Genomic DNA, 22453 nt, shown 5'->3' with positions numbered 1-22453 from the left:
GGGGGGTACTAAGGAAATTCTAAAAAGGTGAGGATTGATTGTTATCCTAGAAGGGGTTCCAAGCAGTTTTCAAGTTTATGGTCGGCCTGGATATGATGCTATGACTGTCAGCCACGTAGTACTTTAGTTTTATTTTTTAATTTGATTCTAGGACCCCGAGTCTGTATTTAATGTTTCAGCGAGTTGGTGTGGGGGTGTGAACACATTGAGAAAAGCTTCCTAACAAAGTGGGAGCATCTTGCTATGGAGCACACAGCACCAGCAAAGGTACATAGGCAAAGAGACACGTGGCATTTTCCAGGAAACACAGGCTCAGTGCCACTGAAGCATGGTTTAGGGGAGGGATATGAAATGAGTCTGGAGAGGTGCACAAGCCCCTGTGAGGAGCTTTAAACGTGAGGATTTTATGAGGGCAATAGAGAGAAATAATAGGCTTTAAGCAGAAGTGGCAATGGTGACTTGATTTTTAATTAAACCTCAATAAACATGCACGCCCTTCCTCTCTGAGCATGCTCTTTAAAACGGAAACCAGTTACCACTCCCTGCTTCATTGGGCTCCCCTGCACTTATCACAACTAGTTCCGGATTAATTTATTATTTATTGTGTATCAGCCTCTCCTGAAAGGTAAGCTCCACCAGAACAGGGAAGTTGACTTTGTGCACCTACAACAGTGTTTAGCAAGGCTCAGGTATTCAATGAAGAGTATAAGATGAACATTCTTTCCAAGGACAGTAACGCTCCATAACTGCATCATTTCATTTGGAGGAAGCAGTCCTTGCCTTTAAAGCGGATATATCATTTAAATGTGCCCCATCTCATCCTCTGGCCTATAGAATGTAGAGAAAATGTCTACTTTAGAAGCAGTTGCAATGAGGAGTTATGTAAGGTACTTAAAACGGTAACTGTCATACAGTAAGTCCTCAGTAAACTTCAACTATTGCTTTATGCTTTTGTTGACATCAAATTTATTTCCACTCCCTGAGAAGCTCCCGAGGATAAGAACTGGGTCTCAGTCTTCCAGCACATATTAGCAGTGCAATGAATGGCTTCTGACTCATGGAAGTGCATCCATCAATCCAATGGATTCTCTCAATAGTTCCGAAGGTGAATAACCCCCCTAGGGTATTTCCAGGAGTTGCAATAAACTTATTTGAGGAGAAAGAAGTCTTAGAAATATAATATGCTTTTCAAATCATGCAGTTGGTATGAGCCAAGCTCAGCTGTGACCCAAAGAGGGTCCTAAGGCCATATGACCATGCTTCCTGAGTGGACTGATGACCATCTGCCATAACACCGTCCTATAGCTACCATAGCAGTTTATAGCATAGCTTTAAATCTGTGACTGCCTTCTACTATAGACCACATGCATCTCAACAGAAGGAAGTCACAGATGGAGAAGCAGTACTGTGTAGTCTTTAAGAGCCTGGGGTGTAGAGCCCGACTCCTGGGTTTGAATCTCAACTCTGTCTCTGTCTAGCCAAATAACCTTAACAGAGTCACTTACTCTCTCTGCGCCTCACTGTGCTAAGAGAATTCTAATGATCCTACCTGATGGGATCAGGGAATCCCATGAAGCGTTAGAGTCATGGTACATGTTCAGAAGATAGTGTCTTTTATTTTATCATCCACACCTCCTAACACATAACAGGTGCCCAAGTGATGCTTATTGAACTGACAATTTAACATAAACACAGCCAAGCTTCCTTTTAGTTGACCACTGAAAATAATAAGAAAAGGGCTTAGGCTCAACTTGACCTCTCTTCCTGCTCAGAAAATGTTTGTAAAAATAATGAGAACTCAAAAGTCTTTACTCCTTCCTATCTGTATGGTTGGAAGTATAACCTTTAACTACAGAATGGCAGTTTCTTCCTCTGTAAAACTCATGAATCCTAGGCTTGCCCGAGGAATTGATAAGGTCACATCTGGTCTGGTGCTTTATAAACCCTACAACACTGTGAAACACTAGGTGATTTTAAAAACAGAAACCCCAGTCACTTGGCAAGAGAGAGGTTAAAAAAAAAAAACCCACACATCAAACTACTCTGTCTTCTTATATTTGTACAAAATTAAAATGACTCTTTGCAGAATCCAATTTGGATAAGCCCATGTCAATACTACTAATACAAGCCATCACTAATGACAAGATTGATAGCTCAGGAGGGCGAGTCATTTCATGTTCACTGTGCATCATGTTTAATTCGCCAAAAGGAGTTTGTGTGTATAATTAATGCGCTTTTCTTCCTGCCTTCATTTGGAAACATGTAAAAGGTCTCTAGGGAATTCTGTAAGTTAGAAACAATTAATAAAATAAAACCACTTAATTAAAGAGAATAATTGGAGCCTATTTTATACCAGAAAATGGAAGGATAAAAATCACTTTGGAAACACATTGTACAAAAATTGCTGAGTTTTAAAAGAAAGAACCATCTGCAGACAGAACACATGTAAGTCATGATCGTGGACTGATTTCCCAGGCTCTTTGTTTTGAGATGATTTAAATCTAACGAACTTGACGTGTATATGAAATGCATGAGTATTGACCCTACAGTGACAAGTCCTACCTACTCTTATGTAGGAAAACTATGATTATTCATTATTTCATTGCACATTTCTTGCATCTTTTATATGCCTTTTTTTTTTATGTAGAGACTCAAAGGTAAAACCTTGCCCTAGTCTCTCTGCCTTCTAGAAACTCTGAGTCTAGTTAGGGTAGAGAGACGTGTACACACATACACACACATTTAAAATGCAGAGGGAGATAAGCACTGTGAGGGAACAGAGGACCCCACAGAGCACAGAGGGAGGGCTCCCATCCAAGCCTAGGAGAAACAAATAATTCTTTCAGATGCCCTGAGTTTTCAGTGGGGAAAAAAATGAGCATTTAGCCGCATTGAAAGAGAAAAATGCAATTACAGATGTAACATCATATACTAAGTCACAGATACATGAGTGCACATATTGCTTTGGTAAATTACATAAAACTCAGTATGTCCCAAGAAAAAGAGTACATGTTTTAGAGCAGAAAGAGATAAAGCTGGATACCAGATGGGAAAAGAGCACGGACATGGAATGAAATAACTAGCTCAAATCACATAATTATATGTATGTAACATCTCCAGGCATCAGTTTCCTCTTGAATAAAAATGGACTTCTAGGAATGCCCAGATGGTTGGATAGTATATTGTGATTTCCTATAACTGTGTCCTTCCCAAGAGGATTAGGCAGCCACACCCCTTGTCATGTGACTGCCAGTACCTCCAAGCAGATGGAGACTATCCCCTGCTCCACTGTCTGGTTTGGCGGTTGGCCATGTGATTCACTTTGACCAATGGGATAAAAGTGGACAACCACACACTGCCACTGGGCAGAAACTGGACACATGTGTGTCATCCAGTTCAGAATCTTGCCTTTCTGCTCTGCCACCGTGAGAACCACATGGCCTCGATGGAGCTTTTCCCAGAGTCTGGATCCCTAGAATAAAAGGCCTCTTGGAACAAAGCTAAGTAGAGCTGTCCCCAACGTGAGGAAAGAGACTCGTGGTGGCTTGCTGCTACAAGAGGAAGAGATCACCACTACATAGAAAGACGAGCAGCTCCCAGTCTAAGGGAAAGCAGACAGGTCAGGACACTACAATTTAGAAAGTGTCCTGATAAATGTATGCGTAGGGAGTCCTAAAGAACCAACAGCATGCGTAAGACATTCCATACTGGGCATTTAGTCAAAGTAGGATTCTTCACCACGGACCTTCCAGAAAGAAGTAAAGGTCTCAGAGTTAAAAATTCAAAGATGGTCATGACAAAGCATAAATATATTAGTTGGCCCTTTATTTAGAAATAAGGATTTATTAGCAGATTTCACAGGACATATCCAGCCTGGTTTTCATAAGTACCTTGGGCAAGTCCTCAAGTTCTTTGTACCTCAAGGGTCTCATCCTGAAGTAGACAAAGTAACACAATCTATTTCAAACCACAGTTTGGATGATTATATTAGTGAATCCCTGTGGGGTCCTTGAAAAAGAGCCTATCATGCAACATGGACTCAATGAGTGTAGGCTACAGCCAGCACTTCTGAGTACTGTTCATCGACTATAAACTTGGTCACAATTTACTGAACAGGATTCCTCCTATACCTTCTCAAAGATACCAGCTATAAGACACCATCTTTTACTGTTTCATGATAGACTGATCAGCCCACTGCAGTGATCTGAATGTCTGCAAACCCCACCCCCAAGCAAATTCCTATTGAAATCTAATCACCAATCTGACAGTGTTAGGACATGGCGCCTATAGAGGTGATTAGGTCATCAGGGCAACACTAGTTAATGGGGTTAATGCCCTTATAACAAAGGCCCCACAGAGCTACCAACCTCATGAGGACACACCTCAAAGGCACCACCTATGAGCCAGGCAGCAGGCCTTCAACAGACACCAAGTTGGTCAGCACCTTGATCTTAGCCTTTCCAGTCTACAGAACTGTGAGAAATAAATTTCTGTTGTTTATAAACTACCTGGTTTATGGTCTTTTGTTATAGCATCTCAAATGGACTAAGACTCTCACCCAAAATGTAGGCATACATGGAAACCCGTGTACATACTAAACATACAAAATCCTCTCTCCCCATGCATTAAAGTATTTGTCACTATCCCTGAATAAAAATATAACCAATGCTGTCTTTGATTTCTTTGAAAGCCTTCAAGGAGATGATAAAGTGGTGAAATATTGGGATTGAATATGATATAACTCACAAGCTAGATTCCTACTTTTTGTTTCCTTCATGAATTCCTTATAGTGAATTACAATTGTAACTTCACAACTTCAAAATATATGGTCAGATCATTGAAAAGCAACCAAAGTCTTTGAAAGTTCACTTATTCATAAGCAAAATAGATCTATTTCCTTAGTGTTGAGTGATTGGCTACATTTGTTTCTTTAGCAATTTTAATACCTACATAGTGATTCTTCAATATTTAGGGGTTACAGACATTTTTCATGGTGCCAGAGACCATGGTCACACCCTACAGATAAATTGCACACTGTAGGTTTAGAATCTAGCCACTCTCTCCCCCAGCCTTCCTTAGCAAATAGATGGCCAAACTTCCAGGTCCCCACAGAGAAAGAGGCACATGGAGAGAGAACACCTATAACACAGAAGAGTTCCCAATGTCAAAGTAGCAGGGATAAAGGCTTGAACAGATCTCTTCCAGAGCATGTGTTCAAATGCCCTGTGTCATAGGGACCAGGTAGGCCAAAGGTGTCTCAATTTCCTCCTTGTAGAATGGAGATAATGGTTCTTATCTCAAGTGGAAACTAAATGAGATGATACGTGGAAAGTGCTTGTATATGGCTTCACACATCCTAAGCTCTTAATCAATATTAGGCATGACTCCTATTTTAGAATGCGGGACAGTGGGTCCCTGAAAGGTGAGTCACTTGTCCACGTCAGGGGTAGAGCAGGAGGAAGCACTGAGGTTCTTCATGAAGAGAGCTTACGAGTGAGCCAAACACTGGAGTTAACAAACCAGGATGTCTAGAAATAAGAAGTGCTAAAATCAGCTGATATTTGTTTGTGGCTCAGCTGTTCCACGGCACCAGCTGCTCAGAACTTTCAGACGTGTCCTAGCACGGCACAGAATCGCCCCCTCCTAGATTCATTCCATCAGCCTCAAATCTAATTTCAGTGCCAGGGAGTTTTTTTTTTTTAAAGGGGCCTAAAATTGAATATCCATTCCTATTTATAGTAAAGGGATATTTCCTAAGAAAGTGCCTTGTAAGAATTCAGATCCATTTTCCTCAGCAGTTTTCCTCTTGGCCGTGTGGGGTCTATATTGATTTCTCCCCTGGTTGAAGCAGGTCTCCCTGCTGGAGGGAAGAAGCCTGTGGACAGGTCCGTTGCCATCCTAGGCTGTCACTCATAGAACAGGGCCCAGGAGGAGTCAGCACAGCCCCAATTTTGGGGATGAGGCAAAAATCACATCAGCATCAAGTGCCAAGCACATTTAGAGGAAAGAATTGGAACAGCTAACCTAAATGAAACTCCAGAATTATAATATCAAGGTCATGGGAAACTGCTTAAACTTAAACAATAAACTATCAGATGTGGGCCAGTAACTCAGGTGAGCCAAACTGGTACAAGATCTAGGTTACTGGCCCCACATAATATATTCTGTGTTTCACAATTAGATAACAGATTATATGGTTGACCCTCTGTGTCTGGGGGTTCCAGATTCGACCAACTGCAGGTGAAAAATACTAAGGAAAAAAAAAATGTATACTGAACATATTCAGACTTTTTCTTGTCATTATTCCCCAAACAATGCAGGATAATAATAATTTACATTGTTTTAACACTGTATTAGGTATTATAAGTAACCTAGAGAGGATTTAAAGTACAGGAGGATGTGCACAGGGTACATGCAAATTCTGCACCATATTACAAAAGGGACTTAAACATCTGCAGATTTATCTCAGTGAGGTCTTGGAACAAATCTCTCCTAGATACCCAGGAATGACTGTACCAGATAAAAAAATAATAATAATAAATAGATTTTTTTTTAAAAAAAGAAAGTGACTACACTCCAACCAAATATATAACATCCTACTGAACCCCTCAGTAGCTTGGCAACACAGGTAACATGTCTTCAAGTTGAAGATGAGGAAAATACAGGTCAAGTGAAGAGGCCACGGATTAGGCGAGGTTCTCTTTGACACCAAGTCCATGGGCTATCCACTGTACCCAACAGCGCAAGAATAATTAGGCTCCCCATGCTACAGAGAAAGGCAAAGTCTCAAACAACATCATGTCTTTTTCCAGGTTGCCCTGGACTTTATAAAGGCAGAAGTAGATAACCTGACCCAAAAGCCCAGGATCCTGCCAGTGTGTATTGCTAAATCCCATAAAACCGCAGGCAAGGAGAAACTGGTATTTACATGCCAGTTCTGAAAGACAGAAAATACACTAAGCCTTTCCAGTTTATCCCCTTTCAATCTGATTTGCATGAGATCGAGGACTTTATCTCCTAATATGCACAGCAGTGGAAAGGTGGGCAGGAAGATAGGACCATGCAAATTGGGAGTCTGAATACGATTTTCATATCCAAATGTGCCCTGCTCTTTGCAGGACCAGCTTTTGCCAAGGACTATGTGCAAACGTGTTTGTGCTTTCCTCCTCCCTGACCAAAATAGCAAAATGGCTTTGCTCCATATTCCGATATCCACGGATTTTCCAATTTAAATAGTGCCATTGTCTCTCCTGTTTATGAATTTGTTTCCCATCTCAGGAAATTCCAACCCCCACAAAAGCTACAAATGTTCTTCTTTCCATTCCCCCCACTTTATTCTTAATTAGCTGGTAAAATGCAGCCCACCTACATGAACAAGATGAGTAAAAGAAAGCAATAGCTAAATGCATTTTTCATTTCCCACATAACGATTTGTAAGTTCCCTGGAGCTAACCATACAGAGCTTCCCCAGGAGATGGAGGGTTTGGTTGATTATATCCATCATGGAATGTCAGAGCTGAAAGGGACACAGGAATGCACCCCACGATCTAGCACAGTATTTGGTACATGGCAGTGATACAATAAATGTCTGAAAGGTAAATAATAAGAGCTCATACTTAATAGCAGCCAATACACATAGGCAAAGCTCATATATGTCAGATCCTGTTCTAAGCATTATGCCTACATAAATTAACTCACATAATATTTACCTTTACCTCTAAAGCATGGCAATATTTTCCTCATCTTAATGACAAGGAAACTGAGGCTCAAAATGATGATAGAATTTGCCCCATATCACACAGCCAGCAAGCGACAGAGGCAGATCCAGGTGCTGAGGGGCAGCATTGGTATTCTCGCTCCTGCACCATTCTGAACTTCTCTTAGCAGAAGTGGGAAGAATAAAGCCCAGGAGTGTAAAATGACTATCTAAAAGTCATATGAAATGGAACTTTGGAAAAAGCAAGAGCTTTGAAATCTGAAAGGGGTTCCAATCAGAGCTGGGTGCCCAGTTTTTTGAGCAATATACATTTCCAGAGACTTATGAGGGTTCAGTTACTTAAAGGGTTTAGGATTGGTGTCAGCTTTATATTTGCATATTTTCATGGCCTCCTCTGTAATATGAAGACAGAAACATCCACCTGAGCAGATTACAATGAGAATCAAATCAGTAAATGGCAGTGGCAGCTACTAAAACCAACCAAGGGATAGCTAGCTACCAAAAGAAACCATGCAATCTCACGTATAACTATCAAGACATGCAGGCATCCTCCCATTGAACATGGGTCAACTTGTCAAAGAGATTTTCTCATTTCTCACCCACAGAACTAACGAAAGGCTCATAATGGAAACGTGTTTAAAAAAAAATCACAAATCTGGTAGGAGAGGATTAGACAGGATTGAAAGGAGATAGCTGAGGATTCTAGGCAAGTTACCATCATATTTGTGCCATCACAGTGCCAAAAAATGCCCCAAAGAATTAAATCAAGGTGACAGGCAAGGGAACTTAACAGTTAAACTCTGGATGGTGGAGCTGGGCACATCCAGGGTTATGGCTGCCTCCTCCACTTGCTAGCAAACAAACTAGGCAAGTTCACCAGGCTTTGGTTCCTCATTCCTGCTATGGGTGCTGTGAGGATCATCACAATGGCTAGCACCTAGCAAGAGCTTAATCCATTAGAGTAAATACTAACCAACCACAGGAGGAAGGGCAGGCAGGAGACCCAATCCTTCCCCAAGGGTTGATGCCCATGTAGTATCAAAATGATATAAATTCAAAGAATTCTGTAAGAGAAGAGATTAAAGCATCAGAAAAATATATTTTTCTCAATAGGCCCAGTGCCTGATAATTATTAATAAGCATTTTTCTTTTTCATATTTTACCATCTATCTCAAATAGGAAAGTAGTAGGTAAGAAATCTGAGTGACTCACACATACAGAGCTTGCATGGGTGTACAAAGAGGACAAAATTTTGTTGTATAGGACAAACAATTTAGTTAGAGTAACCTTCACTGTAATCAGCTCGTTGAATCTTGGAGGGTCTTATATGCCCAGAGATGGCACCACTTCTAAATGGGCTCTGGGTATAGGCTTGGAGTAAAACCAACTAGTCAACCTCCCTGTCTGGAGCATGAGGATCATGTTCATATCAAGCACTTAACACAGGGCCATAGACCTAGTGCTTAAAGAAAGCATTGAATGTGCTCCAAGGTGATGGTCCTGATTTCACTGGGTTTGGATCAAAGCATTGAGGAACCGAGCCAAGGTTACCCAGCTAAAAAGTCAAGGCACCTGCACTTAAATCGGGGCTTGTGCTCTGGCTTCCATGAGGCCAACTCTTTCCATGCTTTTTTCCGTATCAGTTTCTTCAGAGCACTTGTGATGAACAACTTCCTGCCTGTAGTGACCATCACATTCCTGGTCCTCTCCACCTTTGCTGACATCCCCACCCCACTTCCATAGACATGCCAGCCCTGTGACATCATCTTCTTAGCTCCAAAACTATGTTCATCAGTCTCAGTCTCCTCACCAAAAAGTGACCTGGGGGAAAACCCATGTCTTGGGACTGTCATGTCTTGTGACCCAACACATATCAGCTGCTTAGAAAATATTTGCTATTCAATGAATGAAGGCAGGCAGGCAACAAAGAGAGTGCAAAATAAAATAAGGGAGCTACATATTTTTGTGAAATGGCAACTGAACAAAGAAGCCTGGAATCAAGTCACCACTTCGCCAATCACTGGCTTTTCTTTCTTTTTTTTTTTTTTTATTCAGCAAAATTGCCATTCTCTGGACCAGTATTAATTCATAAACTCAAACAAAAGAGGTGCATCTGACAATCTCAAATTACCACAATAACTAGGACATGTTACCCCATCTACTACAGTCTAGAAAATCCATTATTTATCTTGTATATGAATCTGATGTTTTCTTTTATTAAAATGTGGTGAGAAAGGGAGAAAGAGAAACAAAAAGACAAAGGGAGAAGAAAAAAAAATCTGTAACCTTGGACAAGTCATTTCATCTCCCAGTGACTTACAGTTTCCTTCTCTATACAGGGAGAAGGTGGAGCCAGGTCATCTTTCCCATCCTTTCTAGTCTGAACTGAAGTGAAATGCCTTTTAATTCCGCTTCCCTCCTCATGCCTTCAGTCCTGACCTAGAAATCCACTGTACCTTGTAAATGTTTTTTACAGTCGTTTTAAAATTCACACCATTGTCGTGGTCAAAGACTAGAGAATGAATTTAAATCTAGTTTAGAAAGTGATTTCGAATACCTTCCAATAACACTAAACTTTTATGCTGCTTCAGCGTAAATCTTGAGAAGGGCTGCTGTCCTCTGACTTTTTTTATCACTTTAAATACAGGCCTTCAAAATGGAGCTATCACCCTAAGGTGTGTCACAGCCCTGGCAGGGCAGCCAAGGGAGCTCAGGGAAGAAGCAGGAGCCATCTGCATTGCTGTGATGAGCTGGATTATAAAATGAGTTACTCCCTACTGAACCAGAATGTTCTCCCTTTTGCCATCATGGATTCAAAAAGAGACCAGCCAGGCCTCTGGACCTGGACACCAGAAGCATCCAATGTGGACTTCAGAGAGGGAAAAATAAGGAGAGCTGAAGGGGCAGGGGGGCATGGTGAGAACCCCACATCCAACAGCACAGACTGCTGCAATGGCCACGAACCCCCATCTCTGGTGGCATATGGCCATGCATGTTCTGTTAATTCATCATTTTAATGTACATTTTATGTGTCAGGGTAGTCATTCAACCAACAACTCCTACATGGTTGCTATGTGCCTATTGCTATTCAGATGCTGAGATAGTAAAGAGTAATAAGGACTGGGTAAGCTTTTGGTGGAAAGACATAAATACATACATTATCTATATGTACATATATACATACAACACATGCATTTTTTGGAAACATCAAGTGACTGGCAATTGATTTATTTTATTCATCCAACCAATATTCACTGGGGTCTCTTACATGGGAGCACAGAAAACTCACAGCCCTACCCTCCATCCCAGAGGAAAGTCAATGTGTGACAAGTATCTGACATGTATTGGCATCTGCATCCAGTTTTAAATTCTCAGATTCATTTAATTCTGCATTAAGAACATTGAGGGGCACTGATTGGACACATCTTAAGGCAGTAATTTTCAACCAGGAGCTATTTTACCCCCAATGGGTCAGTGTTTAAAGACAGTTTTGGTTGTCACAGTAGTGGTGGGAGGGGATACTGACACCTACCAGGTGAAGGCCAGGGATACTTCTAGACTCTTGCAATGCACAGCAAAGAATAATCTGGGGTGCGATAGGGAAGCACTGGGGAATAAATTCTATCAAATTATGCAATGTCCATGTATAATATATATATATATATACACACACACACACACACACACACACACACTCACACAAATATACACACAGACACAAACATATATATTTCATTATAATGCACCAATTACATGTATATAATTAAAATGCATTAATTGAAATAATGCAGGGAGATTTGTAAAGTAGAGAGAGCAGATCAAGGGGAGGAAGAAGGGGAGGAAAAGGGAAGGTACTGGGGAATGAGATTGATCAAATTATGTATGTGCATGTAGAAATACAGCATAATGAATTCCACTTCTATGTATAAATACAATAAACCAGTAAATTTTTTAAAAATAAAATAAAATTTAAAAAGTTTATAAAAAATAATTAGCTGGCACTTGCATGAAGTGCCAACAGTATTAAGAATGAGAAATCCTGCTTAAGGCATGTTTCATCATTTTAAAAAAATATCAGGGAGGGGACTGGGGTTGTAGCTCAGAGGTAGAGTGCTTGCCTAGCTTGTGTGAGGCACTGGGTTTGATTCTCAGCACCACATAAGTAAAATAAAGGTCACTGACAACTAAAAAAATATTTTTAAAAAAATATATCAGGGTGAAACTTTAAAATCCAAGGATATTTACAGAATTAGAAAATTCAGAAAAGAGGCCTGTAGTTTAGTTTAAGGAACAAAAGAAGCTAAAGAATCAAGGAAAAACTATGCAGTTGTATTTGCATGGAAAATAAACATTCACAGGAATGCATTAATGTTTGCCTTACCCAAGAGGAAACTCAGGGACATTTACAAATTAGGACAATTTCTTTATGTATGCTGTAAAATGATGTGTCTAATACCTCTTGACTCACAAGGGGAAGAATAGTACCCGAGTCTGCCTTTGGTTCTCCACCTTGCGGGGCCCACTATTTAAGACCTTAACATCTCCCAGTTACAAGAAGAACTTATCTCCAGAAAGACACACGGGCCCTGAGGCCTGTTGAGGAAGGCTGTAACTCAAGCATCAGACAATCAATATTCCAATTTGGAATTTAGCACTTTGGAGCCAGAATGTTCAGAAACACACATAAAGGATCTGCTTATGATTGAGGTCCAACTCATATTTATAATATAATCACCTAATAAAAACAGTAATGACCTCCGGCTGACTTTACACAGCATGCTTTGGCACACGAGTTCCATAAAAGGATTTTCATAGACTCTGACTTCAAGAAAACACATCTAAGCTCCTATTTTCTCTATCAAGACTGAAAAGCTCTGGGTGGGGGGAATATATATATATATATATATATATATATATACACACACATACACACACACACACATATATATGTATATATATATAAATTTTGAATTTGAATATATAATTTTCAGAGTGCCTACATACACAATATGTACAGTAGATTATCTTGTAATAATATGAGATTGTCCTCAAGAACTCTTTCTGCTTATACATGTGACCTTTAAAATGCATGTATAATAAACTTCTTGGAGCATCCCCTTTACAAGCAAAACATAGCCTTGCCCCCCTGCCACACCTCCTTAAAGAAATAAAGATGTCAACTGACTGCAATATTAGTCACTGGTCTGTTTGCTCCATCCCTGTGCCACCTGTGACCAGCTTCTATGACCGTTTTAGGATGCTCAACAATAATTAAATTTTAACAATGCATGACTGGTCTTGTGAGCCAAGTGAGCAGTTAAGAGGAAATAAAGTTTTTGGAAGAGAGAAAAGTGTGTCTGCGTGTCAGGGTGGCACTTGGTAAAAGCAGTCCTGGTCCTGGCACAACCTGCTAATTATCCACCCACCAAGATTTGGTTTAATAGCATTTGTGTTTAAGAGAAAATAAAAGAGAATAATGCACAAGAGCCATAAGCACAAAACAGGGTAGAGTGGTGTAAAGAGATCTCAACGATGTAAGTTTATCTGCCTCCCAAATTGCCTACGCTCTCCTTTTATTATCTATGATCTATTGTTTCCACATCTGAAAATTACTTCCTGAATCTATTAGCAGAAGTGGATGAAAAGAAATCAGCAGTCACAAATTCTAGTCCATGTGGAATAAATCTGGGAGGGTGGGTCCCCCACCACTGACATAGTCATGATCCTATTTCAAGAACATAATCGCTAGGTTCTTATAAAATTCAAGTTCATTTTTCCCATTGCAAATTATATATCTGTGGCACCATTCTGAAACATGTATCAGAAAATACTTAAAGGATTATTAAAGAATTGGATACAATTTTTCCAACCTTATTTCAGACCCCTCCAGGAAGCACATCCCAGAGGGGATAAAGAATTAGGTAGATCTTTTTGAGACCAGTAAAATGGTTGATTACAAGAATGGTACACGCAGAGAGACAATTTCTTTGCTGGAATTTGAATCGGCTGACACAGACCTGCTAAGTATACCTGTGATAAATTCAAATAAATGAACTAAAAGAACTTTTATGTTTTTAACATTAAAATTTTGTTGAATAAATGAACGATTTTTTTTTGATTGATGATAAGCCTAAAGGTTTTGGCAATAAAGAATACAAGAAAACAATAAACAAAAAAAGTCCTAAGAATAGACAACATTGTTGTCAGAGCCATTAGAAGATAGATCACCTAATAGTCCCAAGTTTGATAATTTCAGTGCTTTATTCACTCATAAATCAAGAACCTGTAAACCTTCATTAATTTCTTTTAAAATACTATATTAAGGAAAGTATTATTATTTTTTTTTTTTGGCCAGAAAGTAATGGAAGTGAATGATCTTTCAAATTATTACTATCCTATTAATATTTGACATAAAAAGAAGTTTATCCCAGGGTAAATGACCTTTCCAATTATGCTAAATAAATGCAGAGGTTCATCATTTAGATATAAAAGTGAAGTGTTTAAATTGCAAAGAGCCTCATTCTCTCGAATGCCCTAGTCAATTTCTTCCCTATCTTCCAACCTCCTTCATCACTTTTGCTCTCTTCACAAATGGGAACACTTGGTTCTGCCTGGGTAGCTCTCACATCCTGGCTGCACATTACAACCACTTAGAGATCTTTTATGAAATACCTGGTTGCACCGACAGAGAGACAGTAGTGTAACTGATCCGGAACTGGCTGGGCATCAGTGTTTTCTAAAGGCAATTTAAATAATGTGTGTGTATGTGGGGGAGGGGGTGTCCATTCAATCTGCTTTCAAGCAGGAAAGCTGAAGTCCTTCTCTTAACCCTCAGGCCCTTAGGCATCCCATCTCTTGTCACTGGTACTACTACTGGGACAGGCCATTACCCTATCCCGGCACCCAGGCTTCCACCTAGTTTGAAACACTAATCCTACCAGAAGTACTTCATTTAGTGCTTGTTGTGTCACCCTGAATGACAGGTACCAACTTGTCCTGTCCCTGACCTTGTTCCAGAATGGCACATGTTGGGACTGGTATGGACACAGGGCTTCTCCTTATGTAGTTCTGAACTTAGTCCTGTCTACACAGGAGCCCGTGTTCTCCACCACAGCCCAGCATCTGGCAACAAGAAGCCCTGGGATCATGCTAGTTGCTCAGTCTGCAGGATCTCAGTGAACACTTACAGTAATCTTCAGAGATGAACCACATTCATAGATCACTTATGTGGTGGCAGAAACTGAGGGGAGGTCATTGGCCTCAGGTCAAGGAGCTTGGAAGTAGCATGGGTAGGCTTTGAATCCCACTCTGGTGATAGTGGTCCTCCTTCAAACCACTCTGTTGATTTACCACCACAGTCACAAGAGTTATACAGTGCTTGCTGTGTCCCCAGTGCTACTGGTAGTCCTTTATGTAGGTTGACACATTTAATCCTTCCAAACTCCTATGAGGTCATTCAGACAAGGAAACTAGGGCACGAAACTAGTAATTGTTAGAGCAGCATTTGAATTCAGGCAGACTGGATATATGGCTCAAACTCTGAACCTCTTGGCCCCATTTTCTTCTCAACCACCATGCAGAGCACCTAGGGAAAGTGACTGCCTTGACCCACGCCATTACTCAGCACCCAGCATAGCGGCCTAGTGTGTGTCTGCTTCTTCACAGCCTGAAACGACCTGAATATATGGATGAGTCTTCTCCTGTCCATCTCCTTAGAATTTAATATAGTACTTGGCATACATTCAGTATTTAATAAAGAGCTGTTCAACTGCGTATTCATTCCTTCATTCAACAAACATCTTGTGTATTGTTTCCTGTGAATTTCCAGAGATAGAAAGATAAACTGAGCATGGTCCCTGTTGTGGGGTTTAGGATATGACTGCAGAGACATGGGCAGAGCTAACTGTAATATTTCACGAGTACACTAACAGAGGCATGAACAGAGTGCTAGCACATGCTGCGAGATTCAATCCTGAGACAGAAAGCCCCAAGTTCCCTTTCATTTCAGCTCTCTCTCTTGTCTTCCATATATACCCAATCAATCTGGTACTTTTCTTAAAATCTTTCTCCAAACCAACTGCTCTGCCAGACTGGCTCCAAAATACTGCAGTTTTGAGATATGCACCTCACGGCTGAATGTTTCCAATCCAGATCCTGGTATATTTTTCTGAGTATATCCTGGTATATCCTGCCTGAGTATATTTTTCCTGATGATCTTGATGACCGGGATTGGGTCAGTCTAGACCTAGTCTTACACACTGCTGTGAACTACTACAGCGAAGCTGGTGCTGCCCTGTGGAATAATTTCCACCATGGTCAGAGAAGTAAAAAGGCTATCCTTTGTTTCTCACCATGCTATTCAACACTAGGAGGATTAACAATGTAAGGATTTAAACTGCTATGAATACAGGAATATCTGGCTGCTGTATTTATCACTGTATCCCCAATCCCCAATGTCTAAAACAGTCCCTGGCAAATACTGGGTGCACAACAAATAGGTGGTGAGTAAATAAACAAACACCAATTTGCTTACATGTTTGCCTCTAGCTCCTTGTGAGCTTCCTAGCAACAGGGATGGTTTTGTGCCATGTCTAGTACCTAGCATAGGGCTTGAAATACAGTAGATGCTTAATAAATGTTTCATGAATGAGTGGTTGAATCAACAGATGGATTAAGAAATAGAAAGCTGGTAGGGAGGGGGGTGGGAGGCAAAAAAGAGATGGTGGAATGAAATGGACATCATTACCCTAGGTACATGTGTGACTGCACATATGGTGTGACGCTACATCGTGTACAACCAGGAAAATGAAAAGTTGTGCTGTAATTGTGTACAAAGAATCAATATGCATTCGGCTGCTATATATGCCTAGTTAAAATAAATTAATTACTAAAAATAATAAAATAAAAGCAGTTGTCTTGTTAAAAAATGAGAAAGTAGCATAATTTTTTGAAAACCCTGTTTATACTGTATAAAATTATTCAAATTATCAATTGGTTATTTTTCTAGCAAAAAAAAAAAAGAAGAAATACAAAACTGTTGGAAGATACAGAGATTCATCAAAACACAGAGCCTATGGAGAAATTACTAATTTCAGCTTGTTTTATTAAGGGAAGAAACAGCATTATTTTGCTTAATATTTCTTTTCAACAGAATTTCCCTTGTGACACACATACACTTTCAATGAATTATGTTCAGTCCACTTGGAAGACACAAATTTGCTTCTGGAGTCTGACAGAATCAAAAGGTAGAAAAAAACTGATAAGTAGCCTGGTGACATAAAGAAGTACTTATCATGAACGGAACATAACGTTCCTATGTACATATATGAATATATACCACAGTGAATCTCACCATCATGTACATCCATAAGAAATTAATTTAAAAAATAACTGTGGGTAAATGGCAGAAAGATTAATAGAGGGAGGGGAAAGGGGTGGAGGAGGGCAGGGGAAAGAGAGGTAGTGGGTCTGAATTCCATGCTTATATAGTCATGTCAAAATGGATTCTATTGTCATGTATAACTAAAAGGAGCCAACAAAAAATAAAAGAAGTACTTAGTAAATGTGTTCTTGGATGTACCTATATCAAAATCATGTAAGACTCTGTTAAAAATTAGGATATTTTAGTCCTATTCCTTGTCTATAGAATTGGAATCTTCAGGGAGAGGAATCCAGAAATAGGAGATTTTGATAAGATCCCATGTGACTTTAATGCACATAAACATTGAGAATCACAGATACATAGTTATGGACTTCAACTTCAGATGCTGTAGTCTAGGATACATGAAAGTCAGAACCACCATTTAGGTAAAACAGGCTTTTCTAATAAATCTTCACTCTAACTACCTGGAAGACTTGAACTGTAGTAATTATAATTTACTATGCATTACTTAGGAAACTTCTATCAGTCTCTGACTGATACCAAGACACAGATGGCATCTTCAAACCGTGTAACGTCAGAAGATCTGGGACACAGATCTGTCACAGAGGGGAGGTTGTATTATGGGAAGCTGAGGGGGAAGGGTACAGTGCAAGGCTCCCTAAACTTGAAGAGTAGTTACTCTCCCAGGTATGAAAGAATAGCAGGAGTGGTTATTGGAATCTTGAGACAGAGGCTAGGTGGAGAGAGGGCCTGTTATAGTTTGGATGTAAAATATTCCCCAAAAGCTCATGTCTGAGACAATGCACAAATGTTTACAGGAGAAACAACTATGTTATGAGAATCTTAATCCAATCAGTGAATCAATTCCCCCCCCCCCCGCAGTAGGAATAATCAAGTGGTGGCTGAAGGCAGGTAGGGTGTGGCTGGGAAGGTGGGTCACTGGGGCAGCAGCTTTGGGATACATATATATATCTCTCGTAAGTGGAGTCCTTCTCTGCTTCTGATCATCATGTGAGCTGCTTCCCTCAGCCACACTCTTCCACCATGATGTTTTACCTCCCTTAAAGCCTGAGGAATGGAGCTGAAATTCTGTGGATGAGAACTCTGAAACTGTAAGCCCTCAAATAAACTTTTCCTCCTCTACAGTTGTTCTGGTCAGATCTTTTAGTCACAGAAGCAAAAACATTTGACTAAAACAGGGCCATTCTCCAGGACTGTGACCTCTGGTGGAGAAAGGCAGCCAGACTGTGTTGATCTTGAGGTGTAAGACAGGGAATAAACTCCCCTCCTTCGCTGCTGCCCTCCCATGGGTCTCCTGCAAATGTTCCCATAGGCCAAAAGAACCACAAACCAGAGGGTCTATTGGAGTCCAAAGCTTGCTGTTCCTAGGCACAGAGCAGGCTAAGGTAGGATCTGGAGGGACAAATGGAAAATGTCCAGTATAAACCTCCAAATCTCTATAGATAATTCAACACTGACACTGCATTTGTGACTGTTCTACCTGTGTTTTCAACTCTACCCACTGGAATACTCTTATTGTTATCACCCACTGTACCAAAGTTTATCAATAATGATAAAATCCACCAATAACCGACCATAACCAATTTGCAATGGTTTGACTTATAATTCTTTCTCTTACAGTGTTCAACAAATTCCATGTGATATTCAACATTATAAAATAGGATTTTTCACAACTGTAGGCTAAAATAAGTATTCTGAGCATGTTTATGACATGCTAGACTAAATTTTGATGTTTTCTGGGTTAGGTGTATTAAACACATTTTTGATTTATGATATTTTCAACTTATGATGGGTTCCCAAACTTGGCTGTGGCTGGCCCCGGTGTGATTCCTTGCAGTTGTATATTGGGATGTAATCCCATGGGAAGTTGAGAAATGTACATATTATGTCTTTCTCTAAAATGGCAGGCAATCAATAAAGGAATAACAGGTGTTTCAGAATGGTTTTAAATTCTGTAGAACTTGCCACAATTTTGAATTCCTTCTGACCTATGAAATGGGTATAAGTAAAGTCACCTGCTCTGCCTACCTTGACATGTCTCTCATAATCATTACATGAGATATTGGGTATTTGGTGTCCTTGTGAAACTGCCAAGCCCCATGAAATGTAAGTAACAATTCCCCGGTAAGTACAGTACAGATGTGCCAATCTGTGCCTTAGGAAGATAGAGCGACCAATTTTGTGTTCACACTTGGATGATCTGTGCCCAAACCAAAGGCAAATCACAACATATGCTTTTGTGTGAGCTCTCTTATTTTTAGCAATGCATCAGGGAGAGGAAGGAGTCCCTGGAAAGTACATAAGTTGGCAATACAGCGTGGAATGCCTCAGCGACTTGGAGGTGGGTTCAGAACATATGTCTAACAGCCTTTTTCATGAACCCAAAAGCAAAATAGTGAGGAGTCACTGCTTACTAAAATCTGCTACTTCAAGCATTTCCTACCTAGGATTAGCCTGTCTTGCAGAGTAAATTAATTATAATGAAGGGAAAAGAGCATTAGAACAAATGTCCTCAGAACCAGCCTTAAGTGGCTGCCTCTGTGACCTCTTCAACCTTGGGGGTGGAAGCTAACCTGAAAGTTCCCAAACTGTGTCGTGGGTGGCCTTAGGGTGGTCCCTTGGAGTTGTCTCAGGTCTAACATGAGTATTATGGAAGATGCAAACGAGGTGGTAGGAAGAGCAGCTATCAGCTAAGAAACTCCTCTGCAGTCTTTTCCTATTTTATACAGTGGAGTTATGGGCTGCTTCCCACTGCTCAAAAAATAAACAACAACAACAACAATAACAACTCTGAACTAGATGATCTCTAGGATTCCTTACAATGGAACATAAGAAAGTTTTATGAACTGAATTCCATTCCATGCCATTCAGAACTGTGAAGCCAAGAGTAGCTGCCCAAGTCACCTTCCAGTCCCAAAGCGTAAACCAACATCTAATGAAGCTACAGAGTAAGAAGGACCGGCCCAGAGGGAAATGAATAGGGTGGCTCAGAGGCAGGCCTGCTGTGAATATTTGTTAGAATAAAGATAGATGGGGTAGGGATGGGGTTGTGGCTCAGTGGTAGAGCGCTCGCCTAGCATGTTTGAGGCACTGGGTTCGATCTTCAGCAACACATAAAAATAAAATAAAGATATTGTGTCCACCTATAACTAAAAAATAAATATTAAAAAACAAAAGGTAGATGGGGTATTTTCCTCCCAGCACAGGTTAGCCACTTGGTCCCTCCTCTTTAACAACTGTCTGTGGTTAGAGTCCAGCAACCATGATGATCCCTCCACTCAACCAAGCAAGCGCACCCCAGGGCAACACAAACAGTTGCTTCACCAGACGGAACAACTTCCTCCCAAATTATGCAAATGAGACCCAATTCAGCATCACTCATTAGGTAAAATCTGATCTCCAAACCACATACATACAGAATATGATTGACTACTTCAACATCTTGCAGAGAATGTAATAGAAAGAAATGAAGCCTTCATGTAGAAGGTCAAGGATTTGCATACAAACTTCAACACCCACAGACAACATGACTTTAAACAGATTATTTCACTTTTTTTTTTCCTGCAGTTCAGGGGATCAAATCCAGGGCTCATGCCTGCTAGGAAAGCATTCTACCACTAAGCTACACACCCCAGCCCTGTTTTACTATTTTGATACCTATTTTCCACATGCCAAGCGTTAATGGTGATAAGCAATTCACATGTGAATCCATGTGAGACTCTGAGAAAAGTGCTTGGCACACAGTACATAATGAATACTGGCTGTTGTTTCTAATATGTGCCAAGAAATCTGCAAAGTTTTAATGTAACATTCATCAAATGTTTATTGAGCCCCTATTAGGTGCCAGCCACTAGTCACTATTTCCTTCAGTCCCACAACAACCCTTTGAAGTAGGTTATTAGTATCTCCTTTGTATGGATATGAAAAGAAAGACTTAGAGAAATAAATTACAATAAACTGAAAAGTAAAACCGGCTGACCCAAAGCTTCTAGGCTTTATCTTTCCCTGAGGTGACTGTAAAGCTGATAGGGTATTATGTAAAAAAGGCACTTAGCACAAAATCGGTTCTAATAAATACTGGCTACTGTCATTAACTTAATCGTTTATATTACAACATCTTTTAGTGCAGTTTCCCAAACACTGGTCAAGTGATTTCCTCTGCTACTTTCTACCAGTTCTAATACCTGTGCCTTTACTTCCTGAAGAATTTTTTTTTTCTTAAAGTGACCAGCCATTTTAGACAATTTGGATAAACTACTTGGTACAAAGTCTGCAACATAGCGATGATGATGATGATGACAATGATAATGATGAGGATGGTGATGACCATGCCATGGTATCTCTGGGGGGTGTCGGTTGGTTCCAGGAGCCCCAGAAGATACCTAAATCTGTGGATGCTCAAGTCCCTTATATAAAAGAGGATAGTCTTTGAACAAGCCCCATGTTCATCCCCCCATGTACTTTAAATCATCTGTAGATTATTTATAACACCTAAAAGAATATATATGCTATTTCAACAGTTGTTATTCTGCACTGCTTAGGAAATAAAGACAAAACAAAAAGTCTGTACATGTTTATTACAAATATAATTAATTTTTTTTCTATTGAGGGTGTGGAGCCCACGGATATGGAGTGGCCAATTGTAATAATAGTTGTAATAGCAATGAGGACTTTATTATTGTTGTTATTGCACATCATCTCTTGGACAAAGGTGAAGGAACACAGGCTTCTGCTCTTACACAGCTGGGTTCAACAGGGAGAGATACACAGAACAGTGCCAAACAGGGTAACATGTTACAGCAGGAGCTAAGAACTGGTTCTGTCCAAAAGGAATCAAGAAAGGCCCCACAGAAGAGGCTGTCTTGGTTTTTAACATGCAAGATGAAGAAGAATTTGTCCAACAGACAGTAAAAGCCCAATGGAGAGGCTGTGCCTAAATCCTCAAAACCCCAGACCTGCATAGCAGCTCTGGGTCCCATTGCTGATTACATGTGAATAAAAGAGTTGCTGATCCTGGGTCCCCCACAACTCCTCCAGGCTTATGTTTCATCCATCTCCTAAAATATCCTCAAGACATAAATCTCCTAAAATCTTGGTAATAGGGAAGGGCTGCGAGGAAAGAAAGTCTCTGGAATAATCTACTTATTGTAGAGAAACGCAACCTCGTGTTCCTTTGTCATTCCCAAAGGGATGCTTCTACACGACAGGCTAATCACCTGCAAAATTACCACCAGGAACTGGTTCTTAGTTATGTACAAGATGCATTCAAAGCAACTTCACATGGTTGGTTTTATAACTCAAGAAAGGCTGCTCTGATTTAGCTTATTTTTACA

At 40.2% G+C, this 22453-nt stretch overlaps 1 protein-coding gene across 5 annotated transcripts in view; it reads right to left on the bottom strand.

The window, feature by feature from the left end:
* The window catches only part of Dab1 (DAB adaptor protein 1), a 1139889-nt gene that overhangs the window by 351265 nt on the left and 766171 nt on the right, over positions 1-22453 (bottom strand). The gene's annotated exons all lie outside the window — the stretch shown is intronic.

Source organism: Marmota marmota, unplaced genomic scaffold (assembly GCF_001458135.2).
Source record: "Marmota marmota marmota unplaced genomic scaffold, marMar, whole genome shotgun sequence".
In the NCBI taxonomy this organism is placed as follows: Eukaryota; Metazoa; Chordata; class Mammalia; order Rodentia; family Sciuridae; genus Marmota; species Marmota marmota.
This window is presented reverse-complemented; position numbering and strand designations above follow the sequence as displayed.